Raw genomic sequence first — 25,024 nt, forward strand, 5'->3', positions numbered from 1 at the left:
GATCCTCATGCACTAGCATCTCTAACTGCAATGAGGCTAATGTTGGGATGCAAATACCCAATTCTTGCCACTTCTTAAAGACCCACTCAATTCTGGGGATATTACCATTTCAAAGGACCCAAGAATTCTAATTTGACTCCACATTTGTATCTGGAATTCAGTTCACTGTAATCTTCATAAGGACATCATCAAGTTCCCTAAATGACTCTCTTATAATCCCTTAAAGATATTTTAAGTATCTAAAAGTGCCTTAGAACTACATGTGGAAAATAAATGACCAGAGATAATCTTCACTGAGGCAAATTCATCTTTTTATATGAAATCTTTTTCTTTTCCAGGGATTTCTTGGTATAACAGTTGCTAATGAATATCCAATGGATACAACCCCAGTGATTTGAAAAACCTATGAAATATGTCATCTGTGTTGAGTGTTTAATGTTAAACAGATCATAAAACACAGCCTTTGCCCTTTTGGAGTTGGTGTTTAATTAACCGTATAAAACATTTTTTGCTAATCCCTTTCAATTCCATCAGTTTATACTTGTATAGAACCAAATGACATTATGCCTTGTTATACTGTTGTTTGCTTACCTGTCTCGTTCTTGTTAAATGTCTAACTCTTTTATATCCAGGGTTTATGTTGTGCTTATTTTCTTAAACCTTCGAGAATGTTACACAGTGATTTGCTTATAATAGTTGTTCAATAAATATTTGTTGACTTGAATTATTTACTGCCACAGAGATGTTGATAGGATTATAGAGGGAAAAGATTCCGCTTGCCAGATTGCCCTGTAAACATAAACTCTCTTTATATAGACAACAACAGTAAGTGCTTTTTCAGCAGGTCAAACATTGGCATTCAACCTGTGTTGGAGTCTAGCTTTGTCACTGGATACTATCACATGTGTTTCTGTCCCTTCAAATACAAGCCTTACTTGTATCTTCTTGTTGCTTTTTTAACTCAGGAACAGCTCAGAGTTTATCTTGAAAGGATACATTTTTTACCTATTTTACAGATAAAATTGATCAGTTTCAGGAGGAGGTCAGTAGCTCTGTGGGAGCAGTGTGAAAGCCCCTGGTGGAGATGTGGTGTTTTTGTTTTCTGTTTTTCACACACTGTTTCCTGCCAAAGTTTTTAGTCAGATTCTGTAATAACACTCAGCCCTTCTTTTGAGGAAATGATAGCTTTCTTTAAGAATATCAACATGTGGCTTCTTATCATGGGAAAAACTATTAACAGTCATGAAAGAAGAAAAGTTGCCAATATTACCTACAAATATGCATTTGATATTTCAACAGTATAGGTCAGGGGAGCAAAATAATTAGCCATAAACAAGCGCCAAATAAGAGAAGTCAGATTTCAGTGAAGTTTGAGTTAATTAGAGTTCACAGTGAAGGCTGAATGATACTGTCAAAGTATAACTTGTTAGCATGGAGTTGAAATGTTATGCTGGCTTTCTTTCCTGACAAAACATAATCCTTTCTACTTCCTCTAAGTTATACAGCCAAGAGGAACCAAAGAAGGGCCCAGAAGATTGGGACCTCAATAAGAAATAATTTCATTGACAAAATCTTTTCAACAGTTGGACATCTCCACGACACTGAGATACAGGAATATCACTCATCTAGCTAAATACCAACACACACACGCTTTTTCACTCATTTTCAACAATTACCACAGTAATAAAGATTATATTCCAAGTATGAAAATGTTAACTTAGAAACCAATAGAAAATTCACTCTGATCTCAGAATGATTCTTCAATTGGCAGCCACGATTTGTTTTTTTAGTAACACTGACTCTTTGCTCCTCCAGGTCAGGAAGATCTGTGAGATCCCTTCCAATTCTTAAGTGCCCATTCCTAGGGAAATCATTTATTTTAATATAGTTTATCTTTCTCAACAAGGAGTTACACATGAAGTTGGTTTTATGGAATGATTCTAAAAGAAGTATAAAATTAGGAACACCTACTTGGATTGTTAATATGAAAAAGAAATAACCCTTCTGAGATTTTTAGATTTTGGCTCTATTTGTTAGACCAGATAGCTTGCTTTTACTCTCTATAGCTGACCTCTCAGAAAGAAGGCTTACAGTGATATATACCATCCCCTCTGTTCAGTCTCAGCATCTAACTCAAAAGCCTTCCACACAAGATGTGGGGGTTGTGGACAAAGCCATTGGAGGGTCCACCAATAACAGTATGTGTGGTATAATTATATTGATGGTCAAATGCTTCAGAAGAATTTTGGGACATCAAAATGCCACACTGACTGAAGAGGACAAAACCAAATGTCAGCACTCCCACTAACTACCATCAAATCTCCAGAAAGAACTTAGATGGTCAGAAGTATCCCAGCAAACAGCCTTGGTTTGACTTATCTTCTTATTGAGTCCCCAGTTGAAAATGGATTTTCTTCATTAACCAAAGCCATTTTTTCCCAAATTTCGCCCTGCCCTTTTGTTTTGCCCTGCAACTTTTGCCTAAACTTAATACCAAGCTTTATTTTTAAATTTCCAAACAGTGCTAAACTATTGAAATGGAGTGAAAAATGAAAACATGAATCCTAAACACACACACACACACACATATACAACTTTATGAAGTCTTCTTGATATGCATCCATAAATCACAGAAATAGGACATACCTACAGGGCAGAACTATGATGAGAGAGGTAATCTATGCATAAGTTCCAGAGGAATCAGCTCTTTGTTGGTATTATTGACATTTTTCTAAGTGTGTCCTTTTAAAAATATCATTCCGTTAACAACCAGACATTACCAAAATAAGGAGGCAGAGAAAAAGCACCCCGCTGCATTCTCTTAAAATTAGTAAAGACCTTGCTAAACCAAAACCTAATTGTGAAAGAGTAACATGTAGATACCCCCTTTGAAAAACTGACATGGATCCCCACTAATTTAAAAGTTGTCACTATAAACCCAAAGAAATTGGCTTATTAAAATGAACACTAATGGAAGGTTCTGTTGCTCACAGATGACAGGACAGAGGATTGAGGGGAAGAAGGAATGAATGTGTATGTCTTGTGTTGCCTTTCATTATCTGAGAAGAAGCCTCTGACAGCAAGAGCCCCGTCAGAAGAACGAAAACAAAACGAGTGTGGCAGGAACCACATTCTCCTAGTTTATTAATATGTATTATATATAGCTCTAAGCCACCAGGTGCCACAGATAGGTGGATTATTCGATTCAAGTATATTAATTTTAAATAAGTGTATGAAGAAAGGTTCAAGGACAACACCGTTTGGTATATTTTATTTTATTTTTTTATGCGACTGTTTAGAAAGCCCTTTTAGTCTGGCATAAGGCAAGAGAGCAGATTATTCTTAAAACAACTGAAAAATTCAGTGAATGCATTAACCTACCTTTTCAGTGAGTCATCCAAATAACACTTCAGCAAATACACACACACATACACACTTTCTCATTTTAAAAGTGTGTTTTACCTTATGTTTCTCCATGCTATTTGTGACTAGTCTCAGAAAACCTGTGGATGTTAATATAGAATATCCTATGTTCCTGCTTTATTCTAAAGGATAAAGCAATCTCCCTCATTCCCATCTCTCCACCCTGACCCAAGGCATATTTAGTAATAGCCTTTCTAATCTGACTCAACTTGGCTTCTTCTTGATATGCTCAGCACCTGTCTGTCACATTCAGATGAACACCATGTAGGGTCCATACTTCATTTCTGTCCAAATTCATATCTTCAGGTGCTAGAAAACTGTAGACTGTAGTGGTGAACCTCACTGGCTTTTGGATGCAAATGACTTAACTCTATTTGCCAACTATGCCACTCCTTTACTGAGTCAATTTGGGTAATAAATTTATATTTTCTGGACCTCAGTTTCCTCATCTTTGTCAAATTATATTTTTTATTTTTAGATTTTATTTATTTATTTGAGACACAGAGCATGAGCAGAGTGGGGAGGTAGAGAGAGAGAGAGAGAGAGGCGGACTCCCCGTTGAGCAGGGAGCTCGATGCAAGGCTTGATCCCAGGACCCTGGGATCATGACCTGAGCCAAAGACAGACACTTAACCAACTGAACCACCCGGTACCCTCCTTGTCAGATTATTAAAGGTATCTTCTTCTAAGGATTTAGTAAGAAATTTAAGCCAGTTCCTTCTACATGGTGAAAATTCAGTAAATATTAGCCCTTACTCTTATGTCCTATTGAATAAGCCACATAGCTTTGCTCTGTTTTTCCTCCTTCTGCTTATCTTCAGGACAATGATATTTTGTCCTTATCCTAGGATTGTTGATTGTTTAGAAACCCTTCCTTCCAGGATGCCTGGGTGGCTTAGCAGTTTGGCGCCTGCCTTTGGCCCAGGGTGTGATCCTGGAGACCCAGGATCCAGCCCCACATGGGGCTCCCTGCATGCGGCCTGCTTCTCCCTCTGCCTCTGTCTCTGGCTCTTTCTCTCTCTCTGTCTCTCATGAATAAGTAAATAAAATCTTTAAAAAAAAAAAAAAAAAGAACCCCTTCCTTCCCATTCTTGTAATCCATCCCACTCATTTGTCTAAATTACTCTTCTCTGTGTCTTTATACTAACAAAGCAGTGTTTTGAATCCTTCAAGGATGTGATTGCCTAGCAAGTCCTCTATAAAATAAATTCTATTCATAGCTTGACCTGTCCAATGCAAGAGATTTAAGAGAGAGAATGAGAGAAGGTAAAGAAAGGAAAATGGGAGAAAAGTCAGCCAAAAGAAATGTAGGAAGAAGTTGAAGGGCTTACATGGGTATGATCAAGCTCTGTTAGAAATATAAGATGTGCAATTGCAGCCTTTTTGATGAGATGTTTAAGGAAGTTATGAGAACACAGTTTGCAGCCAATTCTAGACCTGGAAACAATCGTAGGGATTACATGCTACATCCCAAATACTTTACAAATACAGAAATTAGGACATAAGAAGTTTAAATAGTTTTTCTTAGGGCATGTAATTATTAAATGATATACCCAAGACTTAAACCCTACTTTAAATTAAAAAGTAAAATTCAAAAAAAAAAAAAAATACAGTAGCCTTACACCTAGAAAAGAATTGCTATCCCTAAATCTTCATGTCCCCAAAGTTATTAACCTAAGAAGCCATTCATTTATCCACTGATAAGAAGTCATCTTTAATTTTAGGCATTTGCCTATCTTGTCAACTCTAGATAGACTTTTGCTGGAGTAGGATATTCTGCTGCATTTCACTACAGTCAGATCTCAATGTCCTTCACCATCTTCTGAAGCACTTCAGATCTCTGTCACCCAAAGCCAGCCCTACTTCCCCTACTTTGGTCAGTGGAGTAAGCAGCTAACTTATGATAGGTTTGAAAGAGAACAAAAGTTATGCAACTCAAAAACCATCTTCCCAGAAATTTGCACCATCTTTTTTGATCATTTTTTTTAGGGAAATTTCTCTTAGGTGGATGTTACATCAAGTATTTCAATCTACCTCTTCTCATTTAATCACTAAAAATAGTCACTCCACATGTAGCTTTGAAAGAAGAAATACAATATTGGCACTATCATCCACACTGCCATCAAAACAGGACCTAAGTCTTCAGGACACAGTTAACATGTCCAAAGGCGCTAGGTCATGCACCACCAGCCCGGATTCCAAGCCAAGTCTCTCTGAAACCAAGCCAGTTTACTTCACCTTCTACTTAACATCATTGCAGCCACTTCTCTGGGTTAAAGGCATCGACTTCAAAAGGTTTCTTTACTAATGGACACTCAGAGTAGACACTCATCAATCACCTTACCAAGTGAATATATTAGTGAACGTATATTGATTGGAGTAGCTCACAGAAAAGAAGCATTTAGGGGAAATGGACTCAAACAGGTGAGTTTTGATTGAAGAGAGGGATTCTGAACAGTGAAGAAGCCTGAGCAAGCCTGGCTGCTGGTGCAGGTGGCTGTGGCAGTGCAGGCGGAGGCCCTGGCAAATCAGCCACAGCTGTGCATTAAGGCTAGACGGTGAGGCAAAGAATCACTCCACAATTCTCTATAGACCAGCCCTGATATCCAACCATCATTTCAAATGTGAAGTGCTACTTGGATCTGATTTTGAGGGTTTTGGTTTTAGGATTTCACTGCTATTTTCACTCTGAAAGGTCATCAGAGAGTACGTTAGATGGAGATAACTCTGTCTCGGCTCAGTGTGCCACTTCTATAAGTGTGCCCTCCTGAAAATAAACTACATCTGGCAACCACTCGTGTGAATTACCTAAATAAAAGACTCACACTGTTAATGGAGCACTTTTGTACTAGAAAAAGAAACCATTAGATTTGATGTTAAAAGAAACTGCTACTGTCACTCACTTGATTGATTGCATCTTTTATTAGGTCTTCACTGAATTATTTTATGGTATTTTTCTTTTTAATCTGCTCCCCTTGGTTGAGATATTAAGAATGTATATGCTGAAAGTGGTAAAAAATGTTGAGAAGTATAAAATTTAAGATCATAAAAGCCTTTTCAAGGGTGGCATTATGAATACGCTATCATGTGGAGTCTGGAATGTAGGTGTAAATTTCAGGGAGTGAGGATTATGTTGTAAAGGGAAGTGGAAGCATAAATTGGAGCTTTAAGTTGGTGAAAGGAAGGGGAGTAAAGGCAAAGTAAGCCTGGGGCACATATCACGACCATTAACACCGAGGCCTCCTTCAGTCACAGCCTTCCAGCTAACAGATTCTGAGCAGTATTTGCAAGGACCAGATGCAAACTGGCTTCAGCAGCGCATGCTCTAGTGTGAGCCCCTTCCCCCTTTTATTACCTAGCAGAGCCTGCCATCAACCTGGCTGATCCATCAGAAGCTGTCCTGGATTTAAGTATATGTACCTTCATCCCTGGGGACCGTGCTGCATGGGGTATAACTGGAGCACCTGTGTATCTAAAGGACAAGGAATTCAGCACATGATGAAACAGACCCAAGCGATGCACACTGCGAGAAGAGTGCCAGAGAAAGTGTCCTTACAGAACGCTGACTGGCTAAATGTGAACATGGAGCTTGAGGCCCGCAGGAATCTGGGAGACAGCTAATAATCATTGTGACAGGCTGTCAAGCTTCCAGGTTTCCCTTTTCTGTTTTGCATATTGACCCTGAAATGGGTGGCATGTTCATTTTCTATGCCTCAGCACGTGGCGTCAGGCCGGGCCAGCCTTGGCTGCTATCTGTTGCTAACTAACGAGCGGCTGCCTTTGACAGTTGCAGCAGAACCGCTGGCTTGTATTTATAGATGTCACGCACTGAGACCCTGGTAGGTGAGGCTGCCGAGGGTGCTGTGCTGATGAGGTGCAGAGGCTCTCAGGGGAGCTGGAGAATCTGATTAGCAAGGTCTTCCCTGTTCTTCCTGTCTGACTGCCAGAAAGCCAGGGAGCCCAGCGAGGGCAAGCATGGCCCCAGTCATGTGGCCATGTGCCTGTACTGGGTGCGCTGGCCTCCACTCCCTGCTGGCCATTCCCAATTCGCCAACCCACACAAGTCATGGAATCTGAACGTTCATCATTGTTTGGGGTTAGATTCCCCAAGAGCAGATCCTGAGAGGAGGTTTCTTATGACAGTGATTTATAAGGAAGTACTGTCACAAAAAAAAGAAAGAAAGAAAGAAAGAAAGAAAGAAAGAAAGAAAGAAAGAAAGAAAGAAAGGAAGAAAGAAAGAAAGAAAGAAAGACAGTAGGGGGAGTAGGACAATGGATACACAAGGACAGGAGGTCCTGGTGGGCAGAATGATGGCCCCCCTCAAAAAAGGTGTCTGCTTCCTCATACCCAGAATTGATGACTGTATTGCCTTCCATGACAAAAGGCTGGAAAGGTTGCATATGGAACTAAGGTTGCTAATCAGCTGACTGTAAAGTAGGGAGATTGTCCTGGGCCATAGGAACAGGCCCAAAGTAATTGAGAGAGTCCTTAAATATGAATCTGTCCTTGTGCAGGAGAGCAGATCAGGGAGATGGCAGCATGAGCTAGGTCTGAGGCCCTGTGCTGGCTCTCAGATGTTGGAGGCCACATACAAGGAGGCCTCTAGGAGCTAAGGGCAGATAGCCCACAAGGAAATGGGACTTAAACCACATGGAACTGAATTTCTGCAAAGAAAAGGATTTTCTCAAAGCTCCTACTAAAGAGAACACAATTCTATCAACACCCTGTTAGCCCAGGACTTCAGCAGACAGGACTCCTGCAGAACTCTAAAAGTATGCATTTTTGTTAGTTTAAGTCACTAAAATTGTGATTTGTTACAACAACAACAGGAGACTTACAAAACTAAAGACATGACATCAAGCAAACTACCATAGAGAATAATGGGAGCAGGATTCTCTGGAGGAAATCTGGTGGCAGCATAGGGTCACACCTCAGAGTTTTTATATCAGGGACTAGAATGCTAGGTACTACACCACGGCACCCAGCAAACGTTGCTTAAGGCCAAAGAGCATGGAGTGGCATTGGAGAACCTAATTTTCCAGGAAGTTCCTGCTCTCTGCATAAGAAAATACTGCACAAGGACAGATTTCCAACAAAGAGGTATAGGTGCTAGCTGAAGACAAAGAAAGCAATGAGACCCGGTGTGTGGGAAAATCGTGAAGGGATCCAAAAGGATGTGGTCAAGTGCTGATACTATTTGCTAAAACCATCCATCATGATAAATATGCACTCTCCAAAAATCTATCATGTAAATGAAACCACTAAATACCACAGGAGACACAATACAAGCTTTGAAAGCAACAGAGCATGGTCAAATCCCAACTTTTATTTGTGACCTTGTGTGAATTATCTACTCTCTGTAAGTCTTAATTTCTTTGAGTAAAAAATAGATATTATTAATGGGCAACTCCCTTGCCCAGTCTCCATGAAGATTCAATAAGTGATTGAATGGAAAGCACCTAGTACAATGCCTGGAGATCAGCTAAAGTTGCTTCTCTTCCTCTTTTTACCCTTGACCTTGGACTTGAGGACTTACCTCAACTTTATCTGGCATAGGAGAAGAGATCAACATTGAGTTTTAACCTGGGTCTCGTGCAGATATTTCTTTTCCTTCAGTTTCTGAACATGACAGTTTCCTCCAACTTTACAAAAGCCCTCTCTCTTCTTCAAAGCCTCTTCTAGGGCAGCCCAGGTGGCTCAGGGGTTTAGCGCCACCTTCAGCCCAGGGCCTGATCCTGGAGACCCGAGATGGAGTCCCACGTTGGGCTCCCTGCATGGAGCCTGCTTCTCTCTCTCCTTGTGTCTGGGCCTCTTTTTCTCTCTCCTCTCTGTGTTGCTCATGAATAAACAAAATCTTAAAACAAACAAACAACAACAACAAAAAAAACCTCTTCTAGTTACTGAAATTCTCTTTATTTTTATAGCCAATATAAAACAATATTCCATACTCCAGTCTCTATCATCTCCTTTTCCATTATTTACTTTTAAATCCACTAGAGTCTGACTCCTATTTTTACCCTCCAATGTGTTTTTCCTTGAAAAAATATCACACTATTTGCCAAACCTACTGTTTCTTGAGCTCCCAGTAATATTTGACACTACTGGCCACTGCCCAAATGTGTTTGCATCCTCAGTTGTTCATGGCTTCACCCCCTACTCCAGCTTTGCAGATATTTCTCTCTGAAATGTTAAGTATCCCTCATGCGCAATCCTCTTTTCAGTTCCCATCTTAGACTCTCAATTTAATAACAGCAATAACATAGCCAATATTGATTGGCATTTACAGTGTGCCAGACACTTGACTAAGGACTTCACATGACACGTGGGGTGCTTACTATGATCATTTCTATTTTACAGAAAAGGAAACCAAGGTTTAGAGAGATGAGATGACTTGCCCAGAGTTTACACAGCCCATAAGTGGTAGCCAGGATTTGAATCCAGGAAGCCTGATTCATACTGAGTATTTTATTTAGTTTCTATTCCTGGTTCCCCTTCCACATGTAGATTTTCAGCTACCAAACATTTGCCAATGACCAACAAATTTATGTCTCTGGGCTAATACCTCTGCTGAGTTGCAGACCTGTGTGCCCCAATGCCTTCTAGACAGACCCTCCCACATGCACCATGGGCATTTCACTCTGTGTTCCTCAGCCCCAACCTCACCCCATCAGATAACCTGCCCCATGCTTCCTATCACAGTAGGTAGCTCCAGTGCAGTTGCCGAATGGCATTCCAGTCTGCTGCTTTCTTCACATTTGGCAGTTACCAAGTGTTATCAATTCTATCACGACAACAGCCCTGGGACCCCTCTGCACAGCCTTGCTTCAAGCCACCAACATTTCTGTGTAAACCACCACAGCTGCTTCTCAACCATGTCTCTGCCTTCAGTCTCACCACAAACCCACTCTATTTCCCAGCTCAGTTTTCCAATCCATAAATGTGATCACATTAGGCTTTAATAGTTTCCATTAAATTCACAGGAAAGGACAAAGTCCGGGTTTGGCTGAGAAGACTGGCTGAGATCTGGGCCTCTGCTGCTTTTCTGGTCTCATCTCTCAGGTAGTCCCCCTTTGCCATACCAAAATACTGCAGTTTCCCAAGAGGACTTGTGTTCTCACTCCTCTGTGTCACTACACATGCTCTCTCTTCTGCCTGGGGCTTCGTTCCTTCCCTAGGCCTATGCCTGTCTATCCTTATGCCCTCCCTCCAGCCCAGAAGATTGCTCTGCCTTCATAGAGCAAGGGAAACACAATCTCTTTGCACTTCCTCTACGCTTCTGCCAGTAAGCACTTTGCAGAGTGATTATCATACCAGGTTATGTAATAATTCTCATTTTTATCCCCAACTAGACTCTGTGCTCATGGAGAGCAGGGATTGCATCTCATTCGGTGCATTACCCCAGCACCCAGCTCACAGTAGGAGCTCACGAAGTATCTGCTGAATGAAAAAAGCACAAATAAATGGACAAATAAAGAGTATATCATGTGATGACTGCATACCCAGACCTCAAGGGTTTCCCCAAAGCCCTAATAAATGCTTTTCAGGTACTTATTATCCAGAAGATATCCATGCAGATGTTGCTCTTGACACCATATGGCAGTCACAGGCCCAAGCACCCATCAGGAAACACACACTTGAAAATGTTTTAGCTGAGACACTGTCACAAGGAGAAGGGGACACAGCCATCTGTGAGGAACAATTTTTGTGCCTCCACTTACAGTGGCATGTAGCTACTACTGATATTAGCCAAGGCAGTCCAACAGTATTTTGCACTTCAAGATTAAATCAAAAAGGATACTGACGTGAAGAAAAGAGCAGATTTCCAATGGGGACAGAGGAATCCACTGTCTTCTCAGGAAATTGGATATATATCTCAGGATACTTATATTTTTCCAAATACAAAAATTACAGAAATTACACTGAGCAAAGCAGGGGGTTTCAGACATCTCTTTCTCTCTCTCTCTCTCTCTCTCTTTCTAAGATTCAATCCAGGTCTTCCTTGGAGAAAGTCACAAAACAACGGAAAAGAAAAGGAAAGGATAGGGATTTTTCATTCTTCTGTTTGCTAACTGCACTGTGGCTGGAAATTGCTGCTAGCAACAATGTTATATAGAACATAAAGAATAAAGAACCCTGAGAAGCGTCTATTTATAGAGCAAATACTTGGATACCATTGTGCAGTCTCCTGCCAATGGCAAAGAAATACCCATGACCTGGTAGAAAGAGCCTGGAAGGACACCTGAGTTCCATGACTAGCTGACTTTCTTAGCTTCCCCAGCTAGCATTTCACCAGGTTTCTCTTCCCATTCTGCAAAAGAGGAGGTGAAGCAGTTGATCCTTAAGTTCCCTTAAAGCTCTAACTTCCCCAAATCCTCTCCTTTGATTCTCTCTCAGCCACTGGAGAGATTACTTGCCACAGTAAAGGCTGGAATTCAGTCAGAGGAAGGCAAAGAAACATCTAGATGACCGAAGCAGTTGTGACACAGAAGCCTCAAGAATGAGACGAACGTGATTTCAGTGACATGCTATGGCCACCTCCTCACTGTCATGAGTCAACCGTGGCTCTGCAGTTAATGGTAGCTAGACATTTTAGCAAGGGGGGGGGGGAACGAATGATCTTGCATTACAGATCTCCCATTTCCTCCCATTCTAAACTCCTGAATTCTGGATTACAGAACAGCAAGCCGAGAAGTTTGGTATGTGGGCTGGTGAGCAGCTAGCCAGCTCATCTTTCAAACACACCCACTAAGTAAGTTGTTAAACTGAAGCTTTTTCTTTTTTTTTTTTTTTTTTTTTAAGTAAAATGCTATGTGCGTGGGAATGAAAGAGGGCCATTGACAGAGAAAAGACAGCAGTCTGATTGTGCTCGGGTTCTGAGAAAAGGAGTAGATAAAAAAAAGTCCATTCAGGTGACCTTCCCCCTGGTACCAGATTTGAAAATGCCCGTTTGTAGCAACCAGACAGCAGTAAAAATGGGACAGGTTTTTAAGGAGGCAAATGATAAGTTACTTACACTTTTTTAAAAACATATACTAAACTATTTAAAGTCAGAACACTGGGGAACACAGAGGAGCTCCAGAACCTGACAGTCTCAGACTCTAAAAAGAGTGAGCAAGTTCACACATTCTCAACCCTCTCAGCAATATCCAAATAAAAATAAATAGCTCAGGGACCTACAGAAAAGGATGCATCTTTGTATCCATTCCCAATGCAGCCTGCTGCGAGGGGCACAGCCTTCTTATTATGTCTTCTTCCCTGTTTCTGTTTATGCATATATACCTAATATATTTAGTTTTCCATTTTCTTCTCCAGAACCTGTCATCTATATGTAACAGATTTTTTTTTTCACTGCTTAAATAACACAGGAAAAGAAAGGACATGAAAATCCTAAGCCAAATGGTATGTTGTCCCTCCTGGGGGGTCCACATGAAACTTGCAGTCACAATGTGCTCTCTTGCATCCTCAACAGGCTAAGATTTTAAAATGTTGCCATTTGCTCTTATACCTAACTTTTACTACTCCTTATTTCATTTTCCCTTCCAGGCAACATGGTGGCTTTCTCTGGGAATCCTCTTCCGGTATGTATGTTTATTGTTGGTATTTCTATGTTGTGTTTCTACTTTATTTTGTGGCTGCTGATAATGTGGTTTGCAGCAGGAAACATATAAGGTACACCGGGCTTTATTGTGTCATTCAGCATTGAGACCTCCTTTTCCTGGGGCCTCCTGGCTCATTTCCCTGACACCTGCCTATGTATCAAGTCTACTGCTGGCTCCCTTCTGCAAGGGTCCCTGTCATCTTCCTGACTCATGGTTTCTCCCTTGCTGCTTCTCCTTCTCTTGGTTTGTTGGTTCCAACCTCCTAGACACCAACCCTCTGTCCTAACACCTGGTCCACAGAGACATCTGCCTGGTGCTCATGGACTCAGTCACTCCCATCCTGATGCCTCCACACTTTCCTCCAGAACCTTCTTTATTGAAGTAAGGAAAGCACAGCACCTTCATATGTACAAGCCTGAATATAAAGCAGTGAGATTGATTCCACAAATTTCATACCAAAATAAAGTCTTACTGTTTTATAGTCACAGTCTATATTTGTCTGTTTATATTCCTATTTATATATGCATATAGAGATACTGTATTTAGATTTTGATTTCCTTCCCCTACAACTGTCATTCTATTTTTAAAAGATTTTTTTCACTCTTCAACTACGGTAAGAAAAGACAGAATTATGCAGGTAAGTTGCTGTGGTTATAGAACAGGTGGCAACCAAGAGACATTTAAAAAAAAATAAAGTGTAATTTCCCTCAAGACTATTCTTCAGGGATTGGATTTTAGAAAATGAGCCTAACTGATAGTCAGAAAATCTGTACTCTTGTCTCAATTCTGACATTAATGACCTGAAAATGAAGGCTGTGGATTAGGAAATTTGATTTTTTTTTACATATTTTGGGTGGGACATTGCTGAATTTTGAGGTGATGACCCTCACCTCAATTATGAATTCAGTCCTTTTGTGTGTCTAAATGATAATGGTGATCCTCAGACATTTCAACTATCAAACATCACTAGTCCAGTAGGAAGGCTGGGTTATTTCCAAGTGAGAAACAATGGACAATTTCAATTTCATGATTTCAGTCAAAAGGTATTTATGGAGAATGGCTTTAGATTCTTACTCTTTGTCAAACAGGAGGACAATGAGATGGATGCCACACTGTAGTGATTTCTAAGATATTGATTAATCTTGGAACATTTGGAGCCTACTTGCTAATGATTTTGGCAAACTACTAATTCGTTCCCCACATTCTCCTCTTCCATTAAAAAGGGCATTCGTATAGTTGGTAGAACAACAAAATTAGAAGAAATCCAGATGTATCAGTGATGTTGAATAGCAGAACCACTCTAAGGGACTGGGCCAGCTAGACTAACACTTCCTATACAAGTCCTATTTTGGAATCTCTTTGTTATAGCCACATGACCTTCACTTTAGCTTAGCTTGATACAGAAATTAGCACCTGGAAACAGGATACTAAGTAACAAAACCTAAAATATATTTCTAAACTGCTTTAGAAATTAGGTAGTAGCCAGTGAAGAACTAGAATTGCCCACTGGTCTTCTATACACCATGTCAAGTCTGGTAACTTAAGGCATTGAGCAGAACTTTCACCTGTTAACTCAGAAAGCAGGCTACATGCCCAAGGGGCCTATCAGTTCTAGAGGAAGTGGTGGGAAACAACCAGAAATTTAGGGATTAGTGGTTCCTCATCACTTTTAATAAGATACTTAAGAAGGAGATAAACTCAAGCAAGAATTTGCCAGTTTGAAAGCAGACATAGAAAGAGCTATCTGTCTGCCAAGAGAGACACTCTCTGCCTGAAGTCTGAAATCTGTATCTGTATTTAAGACTCCAGAAATCGGAGACTCAGAGAAGTGGAGACATAGAGTAGATTGTTTCTACACATGAGTACAGCAGAACATAAGTCTATTACCTGGAGGCTCTCTCAAATACCTCCCATAAAGATGTCTTGGCGTAAGATACATCCTATATAGAAATCAGTTAAAGAGTGTTGTCTTCCAAACCAAGCCTAACTGAAGAAACTAGGGGATGGACTGAGCAGAGATGCCAGCAAATAAAAGAGAATCAGCAGGCATAAGGACTATTTCTAGGGAGAAAAAAAATCATTTAAGATTTGTCAATATTAATGGCTGGAAGAAAATAGGTTGAAGGCCTAAGTTGTTTTAGGAAATTGTATTACCAAAGAAACCCCAAGTATGAAAGGTCTCTGGCCTGATTCAGCCAGAGCAGCCTACAAAAACTTTACTTTTCAATACCCACTTCAGATAGAGAAAAAGTGACAAGTGAGACTCTTACAAGGAATAAAGCTGGGTCCACAGGGGAGAAGTGGACAAGGGAGCTCTCCCAGAAAGCAAAAACAGGGTGGGCAGATGGGCCAACTACAGACCACACGCTACCTTCTGCTCAGGCAGGAAGTGTTTATAATAACAGGACTGCTATGTTCCCAATTCTATATTATGAATGGGATTTTGAACTTCAGTTATTATATTTTAGGCTAATAACTTGTCTACTGGTTTATAGTCACTAGATCATGAATAATTTCATCTAGACCTATTTAATAAAGCTATCCATCATCAGCCAGAGTTCCTAAAATTTGATCTGATGCTGTAATGGATGGGACTTTGGACTGTCCCTCATGGGATACAAGAAGATGGTAAAAAAAAAAAAAATGCATAAAATATTTAGGGGGTCACAGTGGTAGATTGCTAGCTGTCTTTCAAAATCTGACCTCACATACTTCCATGGCCATCCAGCTGGAAATGCTGTTTTCCTACCTCCACAGAATACGAGCAAAAGAAATATTTACATTTTAAAACTTCACCATCTCTTTATTAAAAGGAAATCTCTTGCTCTGGTTTTTTCCCCTTCCCATAAACTGGAACACAGCCACGTTAGCACCCCAGGTCCTAGCTGGGGTCTTGCCAATTAGGACAGCAATCTAGAGGACAGTGAATATGGCAGAGCAAGACAGAAAATATATGGTTCCTCTAGGACTTTGTCCTTCGAGAAGTATAGTTATCCTTTATCACCTTGGCCTGGACTGGCTGAAGTATTTTCTAAAAATAAACTCTATCTTACTCAAACCATTTTATTTCTGATTCCCTTTGTTTCAACAGCTTAGTCTTTGTTACAATGAATATGTCATTCACATTTCTGTCCCTTCTTAGGGACGACAGGGTTTTCTGGTCTAACGTAGGACAATTCTAGGGTGTCCTCTCCAGAAATAAAGGAAACCACCAATTCATAGAAAACTAAGAAATTAAATGGATGGGGGCACCTGGATGGCTCAGTCCATTGAGCATCTAACTCCAGCTCAGATCATGATCTCAGCGTCCTGGAATGGAGCCCTGCATTGAGCTCTCTGCTCAGCGAGGAGTCTGCTTGTCACTCTCCCTCTGTTCATGCTCTCTCTCTCTCTCAAGTAAATAAATAAAATCTTAAAAAAAAAAAAGAAATTAAATGGATGAAAAAACCAAACATCTATTTTACACCTCAGTGAACACTACAGATAACTATTATGAAAATAACTATTGTGAAAATACTTTATGGACCCTATCTGGTTGATTTCATTGTTAGAGTAATACAACCTCATCTAACAAAACTATATGTGTTTATTATGCAACTCTTACATTGCAAGCACACACTCCTACACTAGAATAGACAAAAGAATGAGAGAAGTTGTTGGGATGCCTGGGTGGCTCAGTGGCTGAGCGCCTGCCTCCGGCCAGGGGCATGATCCTGGAGTCCCAGAATCGAGTCCCACATTGGGCTCCCTGCATGGGGCCTGCTTCTCTCTCCTCTGTGTCTCTGCCTCTATCTCTCTCCATGTCTCTCATTAATAAATAGATAAAATCTTTAAAAAAAATGAGAGAAGCTGTGTTAATACATGCAACTCCACAGTAGACAAGGGGAAGAAAGAGTCCCAGAGAGAAGATGAGGATCTCTGATGAATGGGTAAGAAAAGCAATAAGGCTATGAGATCAGTAATCTCTATGGGTTCCAGAGAAATGAAGGATCAACAGCATGCTCCACCATCCAGCACCTCTCCATTTTGTTTCATCTGTCCTTTTGTACTATTTGCCCTTCCTAAGCCTACAGAAAGTCAATCAGGCTGAAATCATGAGGAAATAAATTATAAAATGGCCAAAGACAGCCATGGGTTAGGGGAAATGATTAACATATACTTGAAATCTTTATAAAGAAATTCCAAACAGGGTTTAAAATTTTTTCTAAAGCTACATTTAAATTTTTACAAGTGAACACTCTAACTTACAGGTGGATAGGGAACAGTGAACATAGAATTGTTTGATCCAGTAGGTTAAGTAGTAGGCAGAAGATAATAGAGAATAAATTGCCAGCAGATGTTGTTGTTGGTTCAGAGCCTGAGACTGCCAAATAAGAATAGGCTGTTGGGATATCATGGAATATAAATGACTTTCTCACTCTGGGTGATTTAATTTCACTGAGTTGAAACTTGCAACTATTTATTATAGTGAGCCCAATATAGTTGAAAAAAATTTAAAGCTTTAAAAGTATTTTTACATGGAAAGAGTGTGGTGGATGCAATGGCGCACCACCAGGATCCTACTCCTACCCCTATCCCACCCCACCCAGGACTGAATCAAAGACATGCAAGAGCCTGCTCTGAGCTGCATCAAGTCACATCTCCTTCCTCAAGGCATCCTTCATCCAAGACTGGTCTATACAGACAGTCATAAGAGCTCATCCCCCAGGCCCCAATTCAGGACAATCCGAGGGAGCCATTGCAGTCTGTGCAATGACTGCATCACAGTTCCACTTCCCCCTATATTTATTGTGGCTTCCTTACTCCCTTGTAAGTATTGATCCAACAGCACTCTCCAATAGGCCTCTTACACACAAATCCCCACCACAGAGTCTGCTTCTCAAAAAACCCAACCTGAGACAGAGAGATAAGAAGGGGAGTTTATTACCCAGAGCTAAAATAGAAAATTATTCATTCGAGAAAGACAACGAACTATAATACTCCTTAGTGAGTTTTGCACTATTTTTTTATTTTTTATTTGAGTATAGTTGACATTTGAGTTATGGAATGACATAGTGATTTGACAAGTTTATATGTTATATGATGCTCACCCCGAGACTAGCTACCATCTGTCCCCATACAATGCTGATCCAGTATCATTAACTATATTCTCTACAATGTTAGCTACTATACCCATTCATTCCATAACTGGAAGCCTGTGTATCTCCCACTCTCCTTCACTCATTTTGCCCTTCCCCCAATCTCCCTCCCTCTGGCAGTCATCAGTTTGTTCTCCATATTTATAGATCTGATTCTGCTTTTTGTTTGTTTATTCATTTGTTTTGCTTTTTATCTTATGCATATGAGTAAAATTATATGGTATTTGTCTTCCCCAGTCTGATTTATTTCACTTAGATAATACCTTCTAGGCTCATCTATATTGTCACAAATGGTAATATCTATTTTTGATGGCTGCATACTATTCCACTTTCTCTCTCTCTCTCTCTCTCTCTCTCTCTTTCTGTGTGTGTGTGTGTGTGTGTACCACACCTTCTTTATCCATTCATCTATCAATGGACATACTGGGTTGCTTTCATATCTTGGCTATTGCAAATAATGCTACATGCAGTAAACATAAGGGTGCAACTATCATTTCAAATTAGTGTTTTGTTTTCTTTGTGTAAATACCCAGTAGTGAAATTATTGAATCAAATGGTGGTTCCATTTTTAATTTTTTAAGGAACCTCCAGACTGTTTTCCACAGTAGTTGTACCAATTTATATTCCCACCAACAGTGCATGACTGTTCCCTTTTCTTCACATCCTTACCAACACTTGTTATTCCTTGTCTTTTATTATTATTATTATAACCACTCTGACAGATATAAGGTAATATCTCACTGTGGTTTTGATTTGTTTGGGGTTGGAGTAGATTGGGGGATAGATGGAAAGGAGATGCCAAGTTCTCTTGATAAACTGTTCATAACTGCAGCCTCCTCCTCATTGATTGGTGATATTTTCCCAGCTAACCCTGAACAGCCATATAGACTCACTGTATGTCAGAAGCCACGTTCTGACTGAGAGGTTGTTTTTCAGAATTTACCAGAAGACCCTGGAGATTCTCTTCATTTCTCAGTTCTCTAAAAGAGGAAGCTATGGCTGGCCATATCTCCCAAACCCTTCAACTCCTACCTTCCTCACATTACAAGATGATAGAGTAAAAACTGACAAACACTCAGCTATCCCATGAGGAGAAGAGGGAAATTTTGCAGCACTTAAACCAGAGCCCATGAGGTTCTCTTATTCTATTCGCCTCCTCAATTGTCCTTTACACAGATTGGGATGAGAATTAGAGGGTTCTGGAGTAAAGGTCAGAGTCCATGAGTTAATAATCTCTGATGGAGTTGTCTAGCCACAATTGTTGGTTCTTGGGGGTTTTCTCTTCCAATTTGAGAGTACTTACTGCCTCTTTGATCTAAAAATACTAATCAGCTATTCTGGGTTAGCAGGAAAATCTCACTTAGTATCATCATAATATGAAACTGGCACTTAAAATCACTTCTAAAATCTGCCCCTCCTCCAAAAAAAATGCCTATTGTCAAATTAGTCTAGATTGTATAGTGAGGCAATGCAGATCCTCTGAATTCAGTACTTGAATTTCCAAAATGATTGTTACATTGATTAACATATGAGAAAAGTATTGCCTCATCTCTTCCCTTTGTATTTGTAGAGACAGAATGGTATGATAGAAAATTTGATGATGACTAGAATATCCACATAACTAATACTTTATCAGTTTGGTGGGCACTCTAAGTACATGCCTTAAAATTATAGCACAAGTTGCTTGAAATTTTCTGTAATTATTCTGTTTCAATTCTATACATTGAATCCTGCTTTACATGAAATCCAGCACAACTTCAGGTTTTATCTCATAACTAGATGCCATCGTTAATTTGCTTTTGTGTTGTTTGAAAACAGCCCTGTATCATAAATAGTTTGCTTCATACAATTTTCCTAAACAACAACAAATTGAATCCTTAAAGGCATGTCTGTCAGAAGTCTATGAACTTGAAAAAAAATAAATAAAAGAGAAAACAGCATCAGCCCTGTTTGTTAGCAACCACAATCTTGGTCCTCAAAACATCAACTTAAGAGAAGAAGGGGAAAAAAAGCACTATTGCCAATACAGTTTGGGCTCCCTTAATTTCATGCACTGTGACTTCAACAATTTCTCCATTTCTCATCTTATTTCTATAAAAGTAGCTTCATTTAAAAGCAGGGAAACCACATTTCATGCTCTTCAGTTTCATTAAAGTTATACAAAAGGAGCCTACCAAAAGGAGCCTTTCCTAATTAAACAGTTGTAGCAGATGAAAATATTGAAATGATGAATCTGAAAGGAAGCTGACACTATATATTCCCCAGAATTTTTTATCATGACATGAAAAAAGGAACTAAAAAATTAAGATCTGACTCCTAGGATGAAGTGTCACATATGTCATTATAAAAAGAAGAAATGAAGCCCACTGACTTCTTAAGGTAGTACAGGTGGTTTGAGAGAACCAGAGAACAAAGGAATTTCCTCTGATCCTTCATTAGGATAGGCTCCGTGGAGCTCCTGGACAGGGGCCCTTCACCTATGTTGGGGTGTGATCAGAGGTTCACCCTTGTAAACTAATGGCAGCGGCTGGTTGATGCAGATGCCTTGGACTCCCACAAGAATGCTTTCATCATAATTCAGCCCGAGTTTATAGAATGTACTGGTTTAATGGGCACTTGAGATAAAGTGTTACCAAGAATAAGAGAGAATAAAACTTAATACGTTATTCCTCCCCTCCAGGACCTGCAAAATAAGCTTGCCTGATTGACAGGCTCCTCTCTCAAAGTGGAAAGAGTAATGACATGCTTCTCAGAGGCTTAGGAATGAGACTGCATTCTAGATAGCTTCTACCTCAACTCTGAAGGCACACAGAGCAAGGCTTGTAAAGCAAAGACCGCTTGTTCTGATCTCAGTAGTTATTTATTTCAGTGAGCTTCAGTTCTTATAACTCAGATTCTTAACCACTTACTGAGGTCTGATAATAGTTTCATATATTTCATATGAAATTTTATTCTAATGAATTTGTGACCTAATTACTCACTGCCCTTTTCTCTGTCTTGTATTATTTAGAACGTGTTCCTAAAATGTGCTTTCTGATCCCAATCCTATTAAATCCCAAAACTAGTTGATAAGTTATTAGGTATAAATAATTTTGACCTCTGACTTCTTCAGTCCCTTAAGCTTTCAAAAAAATTTAAACTTTGAGCTTATAAAGGTGTAAAAGATTGTATCTTGTTATTCTTATTCTTCAGATTATTTGAATATTGCAGACCACTATGTGAAGTTGCACATGTTCCGCTGTACATGAAGGCACCCTATCTAAGGGGGCAAGGGACATTCACATTGAAAACCTTACAATTTAGGGCAGCTTGGTGGCTCAGCGGTTTAGCACCGCCTTCAGCCCAGGGCCTGATCCTGGAGATCCGGGATCGAGTCCCATGTCAGGCTCCCTGCATGGAGCCTGCTTCTCCCTCTGCCTGTGTCTCTGCCTCTCTTTCTCTCTGTGTGTCTCATGAATAAATAAATAAAATCTTAAAAAAAAAAAGGTAAACCTTACAAGCTTATGTTTGTATAATGTGTCTTATATATCAATAGATAGTTGGACAGATAGATACATGTATATGTGTCTCTATATATGTGTCTGTAAATATAATGACAACTTTTGACATGAAGCAATGGAATATCTTGTCCTAACAAAATTTGTATATCACAACAATTTTCTGAGAGTTGAAAGTAAATAGTGTGAAGAAGGGAAATTGTATGAGTAAGCTATGGTCCTGAAGAATGGTAAAAAAATTCTACACTGTATGACTTGGACACACACTCCATGTGAAAATAAAACAGTAAATATGGCTAATACTTACTGAAAGTTACTATGTACAAAATTCTGTTCCTCATGTTTTAGAAACAAGCCTTTTGGTAGATATTATCACTTTCTACATTTTATGGGCAAAAAATCTGAGGCTTCAAGAGACTAAGTCACACCAAGGTAAGGTGATTATATAGTTTATCACCTAAACCAGAACATTTCTGAGAAGCAAAAGAGGCACTAACTGGATAGCATGCTAGGACAGTAGGAATAAAAAGGAGCTGTTCTGGATAAACTAGAATATGTGTCATTCTATTCAATGATGTAGTATGGCTGAGATTCAAACCCAAGCTGACTAATTCTAGGGTCTGAAACTTTAACCACTAAGATATACATAGCAGTCATTTCCTTTATAAAGTAATAAGAAACACGGGAATAATGGGCTTAGAAAGCATGGTAGTATAACGTTGGCAAGTAGCCAAATATGATAAAGTAAAGTTGCACAGACACATACAAATAACTAATTGACTGAGACTAGTAACTTCTTTGGGGGTGGGGCTCTTAAGTAGACAGGTAATGCAAAAATTGAGTAGAGTCACACTTTACTTCAAAAACTTCACAATGACCAACATCATAAACAGGAGAACTGACTCCAACCGCAGAAATAACAGATATCTACTCACCATCTCTTACTCTTTCTCTGTCTCTCCCTTCAGGTCTGCAGTTCAAGTCTGGTGAGTTAAATGAGCATAGCAGCGCAATGTCATGGAACGTTTCTGAGTAGAATAAAATCAGTGTTCTGGATGCATCAAGAAAATGAGAGGAAAAAATTTAAAAATAGACTAGATGACACAGAGAGGATGCATTTGAAGTGAGTGCATGAAGGATAATAATAATAAGTGGAGACTGGAGGTTAGGACATACCAGGCTGAGAGAACAATGTGAGAAAGATGCCTATGCCTGGAACATCAGACCCAGAGAAAGATGTAGTTTAAGAATTAGATTATGAAGTACTTTGAATGTCAGCTTGAGTTTGGTCCTCATTCTATAATCAGTGTGTAGCAACCTTTGGTGTGAGTCAGGAAAGAAGCATTTTCTCCTCAGAGCCATTATCTAGCATTACAGAGCCAGTCATGAAAGGAACAAAAGTTGCACCAGGGAAAAGTTGCTCTTGATGGCCTGGAAATGGATTTGATGGTGAAATGTGGACTTCTGATTTTTATGTTATGTCCTTTGTTACTGAGTGTTTTGCTTGTTGTTGTTGTTGTTGTTGTTGTTGTTTGTAGGATACAAGGAGATTATCATGTACATATAAATTTAATTTCTTATAACCAAAAAATTACATATACATGCATAATCTATCTGCTCAGTACTCAGCTTAAAAGCATCTGTCCAGGGTGAAACATGAACATCTGTATATTTTAAAACACTCGAAACCTGAGTCTCGTGGGCACAGAAGTCAGGAACAATTATTATTGGCAATCGTGAGCCGCTACAGGTTTTTGTGATCTGATCTGTTTTAATAATTTTTTTTCCTGACAATTTTCTGTACAGGAAGGAAAGTCAAAGACTGGAGAATGTTTAGAAAAATTCTGCAATAGTTTAAGGATGAGTGGCACCAAAAATTGTTCCTAAATATAGACTGGCCAACATCTAGTGATATTCTCCATTACACAAGCTTGCTGGAAGAGCTTCACATAAAGTTTGAATAAGAAAAGAAACTGCTGAAATAAAAACCTATACAAACAAGAGAAAAAATAATTATATAAGCAAAAGAGTGTGTTGCTATACTCTGATATATATAATAGTCAATAAACCTAACTTCAAATCCGAGCTCTGTCATTTATTATGTCTAACCTCAGACTAGATACTAGGCCTCTCTAAGTCTCAGATCCTTATCTGAAAAATAGAAGTTTAACTGGTCATTGATACCAGGAACCTCTTTCAACAGCCATACACCCAGGGATACTAGGGGCAATTTAAACATAGGCAGAAGCCAATCTGACTCTCAGAATCTTAGGAAATTTTATAGTCATTAATATTGACCCTACATCATGGAAGTTGTGCATGGGCAGCTTCCACCTGGCTCAAATAATGGACAACCTGATGAAAACATATGAAGGGATTTACAAAAGCCAGTGATTTCTACCTCAGGATCAGACATTCAGCTCTGGATGTGTTAATGAGAACTACCTTCTCCACAGCCATATATCTCAACCTCATATGCCATGTCTCCTTCCCAATGATGTATTTTCCATTTTGGGCCAGCTTCCCACCCATCTATGCAGCTAGCATGACCCTAAGCCAATGCCCTTTTTTTCTCACTATTTTTATGAATTCTCTCTTAATCAAAGCAGGTTCCATATAATGGATTAACCTATATCTTACTCATCTAATGAGCAGGTACAGTATAGCACAGCAACAGAGTTAGCCTGCCTCCCACAGGCTGAAACCTACTCAAGATTTTCTGTTCAGGGCAGCCCGGGGCTCAGCAGTTTAGCACCGCCTTCAGCCAGGGGTGATCCTGGAGACCCGGGTTCAAGTCCCACGTCGGGCGCCCTGCATGGAGCCTGCTTCTCCCTCTGCCTGTATCTCTGCCTCTCTCTCTCTCTCTGTGTCTCTAGTGAATAATAAATAAATAAATAAATAAATAAATAAATAAATAAAGATTCTCTGTTCATTTCTCATTCTCTTGACTCCCAGGGACAACTACCTTGGAAGACTGTGTAATGATCAAAGAGAACATATGTAAAGTCCCTACACTGAGTAGGCACCGAACAAAAACCATTAATTAAGTTCTGGCAAACCCTGGTACCACTTTTAGGATATGTTTCTTTATCTGTAAACTATACAAATAATAAGTTTCTTTAAGAGCTGTTATGAGAATTAAGTAATAAAATAGGATAACATATTTGAGTATGTCACTCACTTATAAAGGGGCCGTCTAAACACTAATTTTCTTCTTTCTAACTCCACTGCTCCAAAAATGCATGATGCCTTGGAATTCTGGAAAGACTAAAAAGGAAGTGAACACTTGATAGGAGGGAACTAAACTGTGAGTGTTCAAACCACAGCTATCTCAGCTCTGTATTGGGGGCAACTTATTTAATCTCC

General features: G+C 39.6%; 1 long non-coding RNA gene across 5 annotated transcripts in view; it reads left to right on the top strand.

Moving 5' to 3' along the window:
- The first annotated feature begins 11,626 nt into the window (after positions 1–11,626).
- Positions 11,627–25,024, top strand: part of LOC111091104 — a 34,651-nt gene continuing 21,253 nt past the window's right edge. The window contains exons 1-6 of one of the 5 annotated variants that reach the window (XR_005373920.1): positions 11,627–12,000; positions 12,100–12,173; positions 12,790–12,823; positions 12,968–13,002; positions 22,627–22,644; positions 23,465–23,878. This is a non-coding gene — a long non-coding RNA (uncharacterized LOC111091104). Of the gene's footprint in view, positions 12,001–12,099; positions 12,174–12,789; positions 12,824–12,967; positions 13,003–13,323; positions 13,471–22,626; positions 22,645–23,464; positions 23,879–25,024 lie in introns of those variants that run through there. The other 4 variants (XR_005373916.1, XR_005373919.1, XR_005373918.1 and 1 more) reach the window with 4 other exon arrangements.

This window comes from Canis lupus, chromosome 19 (assembly GCF_011100685.1).
Source record: "Canis lupus familiaris isolate Mischka breed German Shepherd chromosome 19, alternate assembly UU_Cfam_GSD_1.0, whole genome shotgun sequence".
NCBI lineage: Eukaryota > Metazoa > Chordata > Mammalia > Carnivora > Canidae > Canis > Canis lupus.